The sequence below is a fragment of the Suricata suricatta genome, chromosome 5, assembly GCF_006229205.1.
Source record: "Suricata suricatta isolate VVHF042 chromosome 5, meerkat_22Aug2017_6uvM2_HiC, whole genome shotgun sequence".
Taxonomy (NCBI): Eukaryota; Metazoa; Chordata; class Mammalia; order Carnivora; family Herpestidae; genus Suricata; species Suricata suricatta.
Genome location: NC_043704.1, coordinates 75,632,042 through 75,641,413, shown reverse-complemented (window position 1 = coordinate 75,641,413; position 9,372 = coordinate 75,632,042).

Here is a 9,372-nt window from a genome sequence, read left to right as displayed (position 1 = left end):
GTATAGAGTGGAGAAGGGTTATGAGACAGAATGTCAAAGATCCATAACTAAAGCCAAGGAGACAGGAAAAGAGCTTCTGTCCCATCCAAAATCAAAACTCAGTGAGAGGTGCTTGTTTTTGAAAGGGAATGCGGGACATATTTGGAGTTATTGCAAGTAGCATTATTCAGTCAAAATGTAATGTGATATTATATTTTATGTAACCCAGTATATCCAAAATGTTACTTCACCACATAATTAATCAAAAAAATAGATATTTTACATTACACTTTGTACTATGTCTTTAAACTAATGCATATCTTATGCCTACTGCACATTTTAGTTCATAATAGGCACATTCCAAATGCCATAGATAGTTGGTGGGTATCATTTTAGACAGAGCAGTCTTAGAAACTTTAGGTGAAAATATCCAAGAAGTGAGTGGAAATTTGTCACCATCAGATGTAGTAACTCATGTATATGGTGTGATTCATAAGATAAAACTGGTTAAGATCATAAAGAGAATAAAGAGAAATGTAAGAAGACCATAGATGTATTCTTGGTAATATCCATATTTCTGTGTACAGGAGGGCTAAAAGCAGTCAGTGGGGAAGAAAAAAATTATTGAATGGGTAGGATAAGAAACAACAGAAAGAGGGATAATGAACACCAAAGGAAATGAAATATTTAAGAATTAAAAAGTTCAGAACATCCAACTGACACACATTACAAGGAGTAAAGAGAATGAAGATTAAAAAATAAAAAAACTTGATAGTCTAACTGGATATTAGTATGCTTAACAAGAGCTGGTTTAGTAATACTTTCTAATCACTTGACAGGAGTGTTCTGGAGGAGTAGATGCAGACTGAAACAAATCATGTTCCCTAATTCATTCTATGAATTGATGGTAACAAGTGAGCATATCAGACAAGAAGGCCTGAGTGTGAGCTGAAGTCTTGGAAATGGGAAATTCAATGCCCTTTCAAGTTGTTTCATAGAGAAAATAAAGAGATGCCATATTATTGTGAACATTTGTAAAATATGAGGGTTTGTTGTGCATTTGTTTCAATCTGTCAGAGACATGCACGTTTCAATAGTCTAAGGAATCAGGAAAGAATATAGATTCAAGGAAAATAAAAGAATAATACAGGGAGGAAAAAGTCCTAAAGTAGAGACATACTTCTTTTCTTGAGTTAGAAAAAAATAAAAGCTTATTAGATATATAAAAACATGTATAAAACATAACGGAAAGAAGAGGTAACTAAAATAAAGTCCAATAGCCTTGGGCTTTCGCTTACATAGAGGAGAAAATCATTTGTACAAAAATATAGGGATGGCATACAGACTTTTTTGAAAGCAGGAAATATTTTCCATGGACTCGAGAGTCAACTGGATTAAACAAGGAAACATTGGGAAAGTAGCTATCATATCATAGCAAGAGTTAGCAGTGAGTCCAATTAAATAATCCAGTTAATTATGAATTTCTTCCTTTGCTTTCAATTATGGATTGGACACATTTGAATTTGGCACTGGCATGACAGAAATTCACCAGGACAAGGGATTGCTGATTTATTAATCTGTTTTTGTAATTTAACAAATTCCACACAAATATTCTATGCACCTGTTATGCCAAAGGCACAATGCTCGTTACTTACAACATAGCAGTAAACACAATACATTTCCTGTCCTGATAGATCTTACAATCTGATGAGACAGAAATTCAAATATGTAGACAAATACAATATGTTGTGGTGTTATAATACAGCACATACATGGGGTTGTTGGACTGCATTAGTGAGTCCTATAACACTGACATGAAAGGTTTCATAAGAACAACTAAATGGTGCATCACAAAGAGTGAAGATATGTGTGGGAAGAGCTCAAGGAAGAAAAAAATAAAAGTCAGTCATCAATATGTAAGTGGGGGTCAAGTATTTCCTGAGGACTTACTTTTGGTCCAGATCTTTTTGCCATATTATGGCTGATAAAGTCTATTTGTCTTGAGTTTGGAGTATCAACATCAATGCTTTTCAAAACAAGACATCTTGGGGCACCTGGGTGGCTCAGTCGGTTAAGCGTCCAGCTTTGACTCAGGTCATGATCTCGAGGTTTGTGGGTTCAAGCTCCGCATCAGGCTCTGTGCTGACAGCTGGCTCAGAGCCTGGAGCCTGCTTTGGATTCTGTCTCCCTCTCTCTCTGACCCTCCTCTGCTCGTGCTGTCTCTCTCTGTCTCTCAAAAATTAAATACATAAATAAATAAATAAATAAATAAATAAATAACAAGACATCTTCTGAGCAACAAACTCACATAAAACTGATGTTCTTCAAGCTGCATTTTATCAATACCTACTGTAACCCACCGAGAGCACTTACTAATTTTGAAGTAGTAATATGTAGCCTGACTTTTCTCTCTCATATACGTGCTTCCAACTTGTCACCAAATTCTACTGGACACACCTTTAAAATGTATCCAGAATCCAGCCACTTATCACCCCCATTGCTACCACGTTGGTCACGGGTCACTGTCATTTCTCACTTATCCTGCAATAGATTTGTAGCTAGTGTCACTGTTCCAAGTTTTGCCCTCCCCTTAACATGCCAAATGTCAGGTTTGGCACTCCTCTGCTTAAGATTCCTTACTAGTGACCTATTTACTCAAAATAAAAGTAAGCTCTTACAAAGGCTTTCAATATGCAACATATCCTCTTCTTACCTACAGGACATTCTCTACTGACACTTTCCTGCCCTCTCTGACCTCTCTTCAGCCCTAATAGTTTTCTTGCTGTTCTGTTTTCCAGACACTGTTTTCTCCATGACACCTACACTAACCACCCTTGTTTAAGATCACAAACTGCCTGTAAAACCTTCCTGTGCTCACATACCAGATCCTACTCTCCCAGTTCTGTTTGCCCCACTTAGCACCTTTTAACATAGCTCACAATTGACCTGCTTGTTATTTTATTATTTGCTGTCTCCCCTCATTAGAAAATAAGCTTCACAAGGATGGGTATATATCACATGTGCCTCCAAAATGACCTCTCATGGCACATGCTCCATATATATATAGGATAAGATAGTATTTATTCTCAGTAGAACACAAATCACTTTTCAATAAATGTGTACACAACCCCACGTTAATGTTGATGACCTGTGGGTATAGAATTATGCACTTTGTCGCCAAGCACGCAATGATCTGAAGTTCCCTCACATGTGATATAGCTTTAAAGTTACTGAGAGTCTCAGCAAGAGTTTATGACCTTATTTTAATAAAGAGGAAAATCTGTCTACCTACAAATTCCCACAATAAATGATGTTGAAGACAATAAGTATGTACAATATTAGAGCTAAGAATTTTATCAGAATTTGAAAATTGTGACTCCCTCAGAAAATGCATTAAGTGTGTCTTCTGTGTCAGGAGCCATGTGTGAAAACAAGAGGATGAAATGACTGAAAAAAAATGCCTCAAACCTCCAAGAAATGTGCACTCCAAAGGGTACTGAGGAAGTTGTCTGAGGAAAAGATCCAGTGGAAACAGCAATCGAGATTAAGCTAAAACAGAAAAATCTATAAAAACAGCAAATTTGAAAACTACTTACCTAGGCTAGGCAATCTTAGGACACCCCTACACCACACGTTAGTAGTCTATTTTGTTATAATCCAAGATAGGAAGAAGAGACAAAGAAAAGTCAATCAACCTGTACATTAGATGCCTGGCTGTATACAACTGGGAAGCCCAGAATGGATACATGATTAAACCCTTGGCAATTCAAATGCAATGTGGCAGGAGCAGCTTTTTTTTCTTCCTGGGGACTTCACCTCATGATGCTGAAGCCATTTTGCAATCATCCATACCCCTGCTATCTAAATGCTAATTATAATAATATTAATAATACAACAAGAATACTAGCAACAGCAATAATCCTAGAAATGTGATTTAGAAACATCTGTAGCTTCTTTTATCTAGAAAGGAAGTAAGTGATATTATCAGGGTCAACAAACCTGCCATCTTTTTTCTATCCTATATGGTCATTTTCTGTGACGTTCCATTCCATCCCTGCTGTTTCCAATATGACTCTTGGTCATTTTTTTGACCATTCATGTACATACTCCTTATTTTCACTAACATGTATACCCATTTTGTCATCTATTACTTTTCATATATATAATATATGTATAAATATAGTTTTTCATGTATAATTACTATTTTACCTGTCTAAATCTATTTGTGTATATCTATCTAGACATTACAAACCAGGCTTGCTAAATATTTAATTCATCTCTATTTTAACTATTTATTATAAAGGTTCAGAAGTCATCTAGTTTAAAGATTTTTTTAAATTGTTTTAGAGAGAGAGAGAGAGCGCACATATGCACAAGCATGCAGGTGAAGGGTAGAGGGAGAGGAAGAGAGAGAATCTCAAGCAGGTTCCACACTCAGCAAGGATCCCCTTGTGGGCCTTGATCCCATGACCCTGGGACCTGTGACCTGAGCCAAAATCAAGAGTTGGACACTCAACTGAATGAGCCACCCAGGTACCCCAGAAAAGTCATCTAGTTTAATTCTTTCTGTTTCCAAATGAGGAGACAAATATAAAGAATGCTAAGTAATTTTCCTAAAATTTGTCAAATTATTTATGAGAAAGTCAGGTTTAGAAAAGAATGAAATATAGTAATATATTACCTTTGGTATGCTATTGTTCTTTTTGTAACAGAATTTACCCTGAATAGAGTAGAGCAAACTAGATGTAAATTTAATAGCAAGAAAAATATTTCATTCAAATAAACTATTTAGGATTTAGAGGTTTTTTCCCCTATTTTGTTTTGTTTTTGCAAGAATATTTTTCCCTTCTCAACACTCCTTTTTCTGCACATTGCAAGCTAACGCAGGCTATGATACAATTTTGCAAAAAATACCTGATTGTAGTATTTCTTAGAGATAGCCGTTATTCCTGTGGCAAGAACAGCACATTTCAAAACAACTTAATATGCAAAATAGTCATCTGTTTCCATAGCCTCTTCACCCTTCTCTTTGCACTTGAATGGATTTTAAGATAAGTAATCTTGAAGAATGATAATCTTGATAAATGTTTTCTTCAATGACAAGAATTCTTCAAATACATCTTAAAAGAGCAATCGATATTCATTGCTCAAAATCAGAATTATTTAACCTTTGCCTGATGAATCCAATCTCCTTTCCACCTTGCTGTTTATCATTTATAAAATGCTGGAACAGTATCACACTTTGTCAAAATGAATTTGAAATGGAGATCTTGCAAAATGTATGAATAAGAAGCAAATAAATACACATTGCCGTATTACGAAATGAAAATATGTGAACGGCCTCTGTGTATGACACAGTCGAGTTGGTAGGCCTCTGTGTATGACACAGTCGAGTTGGTAAACACACAGAGCCAAAAAGTGGTGACTGCTCGCTCCAGTACGCGGCAAAACCTCTGCTCTACTTGACCTTAGCCTGAGACCAAGCATTTCCTTTCATAAAAAATCGTAAAAATTCATGCCTTTTCCATAGGTCCCAGGGTGATCAAAAAGAAAATGTCATGAAATAGAACAGTTTTGGGTCAATGGAAATAAAGGGCCTTAGAACCAAGGCCCAACATTGAGCAAATATTGCATTTTTGTAACTTTGTATCTTTGCTCAGACCACTTCTGCCTGGAATGCTGGTTTCCTCCATTTAATGATCACCTCCATTTCTAACATATAATCTACATCTTTTTATAGCATTTTATATATACTCTATCATCTGTGATAAGAATTTTTTGTATAGTTGCCACCATGCAAAGCTGGAAACTCCATGAGAGGGAGGCCTATGAGGGATTCTCTCTGTATCTGTGTTCTGTGCAGAGGGCCTGGCTCACACGTCCCAATTAGTGAATGAACGTGAAAGTACAATGTAGCTGTTTAGCTGGATTGAATTGATGGGGACACCTGAAAAATCCAGTTCTCTCAAGGTCTCTGTTTTGAAACGTCACTAGAGGCTTAGATAGCCGTGATGAACCATGACTTCTGAAAGACCATATTTATAATAAGCCTTTGTTGCCTGGGAACAAAGCAAGTCCCACTGGCAGTTTTATGGATTATCTTATCAAATGTGTCGATATCAGCAAGAAACCCCAATGAACTTGGGATAGAAAAAGATCAGTAAAAAGGTAAGGAGAAATCAGCATAATCATGATGGTCATTCATATAGACTTTTACCATTTCTATATACTTTCTTCACTTCTGAATCATTTTATCTGTATGATAGATAATATTATTGGTGGTGGTAGTGTTAATAATTATGTATCCATAATCTAGTGAAATGAAAGTGAAAGCACAGTAACAGCCTGTTTTTCTTTCTTTCCTGTCTTGTGTGTGTGTGTGTGTGTGTGTGTGTGTGTGTGTGTGTAGATTTTCACTTTTTAACCTATTCTCTTAACTCACAAATTAAAACTCTGTTTTAGGTCAAATTTCATATATATATAAATTTTATATCAAGATGAAGACTACCTGTCACATGAGCGAGATACTTTCTCTTCATAAGAACAACCAGTCAGTTCTTCTATGTGACTAAACATTCAAACTCACGAGAAGAAACTAACATTTAAAATTATTTTAAAGTTAGTTTTGAAATTATCCTATTTAGATATATATTTAAATTATACACACATTACATGTGAGTAACCCGTTTAATAAAAAGATTTGGATATGAGCTGGAAAATCATTTTGATGACTGAAGACTAATTCTAAGCACTTGATGTATATTAATATCGTTTGTTTTCTTTTTTCAAAGTTAGTTAGTGAATAAAATTTCCAGGACATTTCGCAGGGTATATGTGTAATTGTTTTTTAAATTTTTCTACTCTTTATTGATGAAGTGAGTTTTTATGGAACTGAACAAGTTTCTTCTAAGCTAAAACTCTAAAGGAATCATGAGTCAAGGGAGATACCATCAGTTAAAAGGAAAGTGTTCAGATGAAAAACTGTTTTGTTTTATGATATGAAAAGATAGAATAAAATAGAGAGGGAAGGATTAGGACCTGAGGTACCTGGCTGTGGGAAGGTATTTGGGACCAATGCTGGAGGTGTCTGACCACAGGAACCCCACTACATGCATAAGGTTCCTCTTAAGGTTCCTCTTAAGAATGTAACAGACACTACCTACTCCCCCCTCAGGCACCTCTCAGGAATTTGACCAAAGACCTGACTAAGATTAAGTAGACCATAAAACCTATAACCCACAAGGAATGATATAGAATGATATAGAATGATATAGAATGATAGACTACCCCTCATACAATGGAAATGAGCCAATCAGGAAAGGACAACCAAGTTATCAAGCCAATGAGGGTAGGACCTGAGAAGGAACGAGGGGGAAGAGTAGTAGGAAGGCTGGCCAGAACTTTATAAAACAAGGACCCCTGCCTGTAGCTCTCAGACATTCATTTCTGAATGTCCCCTCTGTATAAAGAGAGCTTTCATATTATTCTTCCTTATTGATCTTATACTCTAACAAACTTGCGCTGCTGCTCATTTTGTATCCACCTCTTCATTCTTCGAAACTGCAGACGATGAATCCTGGGTATTGTGGTAAAAAATCCTGCAACAGTTGTTTTTGCTAAATGCCAACATGAAATTACTCTTACGTATTCTGTCAGTCAGGGTGTATGCAATCCAGGAAACAGAAACACGAGGAGTACTGTGGAAGAAACTATTACAGGAGTTGAATATTACACAACAGTGGGAGAGGGTAGAAATTAAGGCTTAGCATGGAGATGCTGGAGACGAGAGGAAAGTTGCTAAGCCTGAAGCACTGGCGATTATGTACAAGTCAGGACCTCTGTGGGAACCTGAGAAGCCAGGCGTACCCATCTCCATGTGTGACCGCAACAGGAAGTTGATGGTAAAGTCTGTGGAAGGCTGTTGTCTGCGCATCTTGTGGTGAGCCTCTGTTTCAAGGCCAGCAGTCAGGAAGAACCAGAAATAAAGCACAGGTAAATGAGGACACAGTGAAACCCTCCGGCACCTCTAAGTTTATCTCTCAATCATCTAATCACTAGGACCTTCACAGAGGAGTAGTTCCTTCTTCACTTCTGCCTTTGCATGAGAGGCAAATTTTTGTTTTAGTCAATTCTGACTTGGAAGCAGGAAAGGAATCCTAGAAAATCCTGTTCCAGCTTAGCCAAGTTGACTTAGGAAAAATAAATCACAGAGTTTTGAGTTCAAGTTTCTTTGAAGCATTAGTATAAAGTCATCAAATGACTTTCATCCTGAGATATTTTGGGTGGAATCCAATTTCTAAGAACAAGAGAAATTATAACTGAACGTATTTACTAAACATTGAGTATAATTGACAATATCAGTAACCAGAGAGGAAGATTGATACCAACATCGCACATGTATATCAATATAACAAGGGTCTAAAGTAAGTAAGACACGTGGTTATTGAAAAAAACAATTGTTTGAGTCATATAATATGTTGACTTTCTTAGTTTGGCAAATTTGGACTAATCCTTTCTTATAGTTTAATTTACCCATAACCAGGGACCAGCCTTCACCAAAAAACATATTTTTGAATTTTACCATGAGAACAGGAAACAGATGACCCTTAAAATAGCCAGAATTGTAAGATTATAAGATGAAACTTACCTAAGAGCAGTAAGTAGCAATGTCAATGCAACTGGAAAAATACCATATACTGAGATATTTTTATTCTCCAACATATTAACTTAGTTAAATGCTGTTGAAGCCATGCCTCAGGCTACTGAATATAAAAACATTAAATATACAGTTTGATTCAGAAAAATGATCAAGATACGTCAAAAACAGTGAACACAACGTACTAAAAAGAAGAGTTTTGGGCAACTTAATTAACATAAAAGATGGACATTAATCATCCTTTCTTCCCATGAAAATAAAATCAAGAATATGGCAAAAAAAAAAAAAACCCTCAACTATGTAGTATTCCATACACTGGCTTTGGTCAGGGTTAAAATGCTGTGTAGTATAATGATGAAATGTTGTTACATAGTCTGATTTCCACCATCGTTTCTCTTTTCTTTTTTTCTTTTCTTTTTCTTCTTTTTTTTCTCTTAACCAGTGCTATGATGAAGTGTGTCAATTAGTTGTGAATGAAGTAACATTTCTACATCTCTGGTCCTGTGGTTAAACCTATCATCATCCATTTTAAATTTTCATCCATTTTAAATCTTCCTGGATCCATACTATCCATTCTGTCATTTTTTTTTTTTACACAATGGAGTACTACATGGCAATGAGAAAGAATGAAATATGGCCATTTGTAGAAAAGTGGATGGACCTTGAGGGTGTCATGCTAAGCGAAATAAGTCAGGCAGAGAAGGACAGATACCATATGTTTGCACTCATAGGTCTAA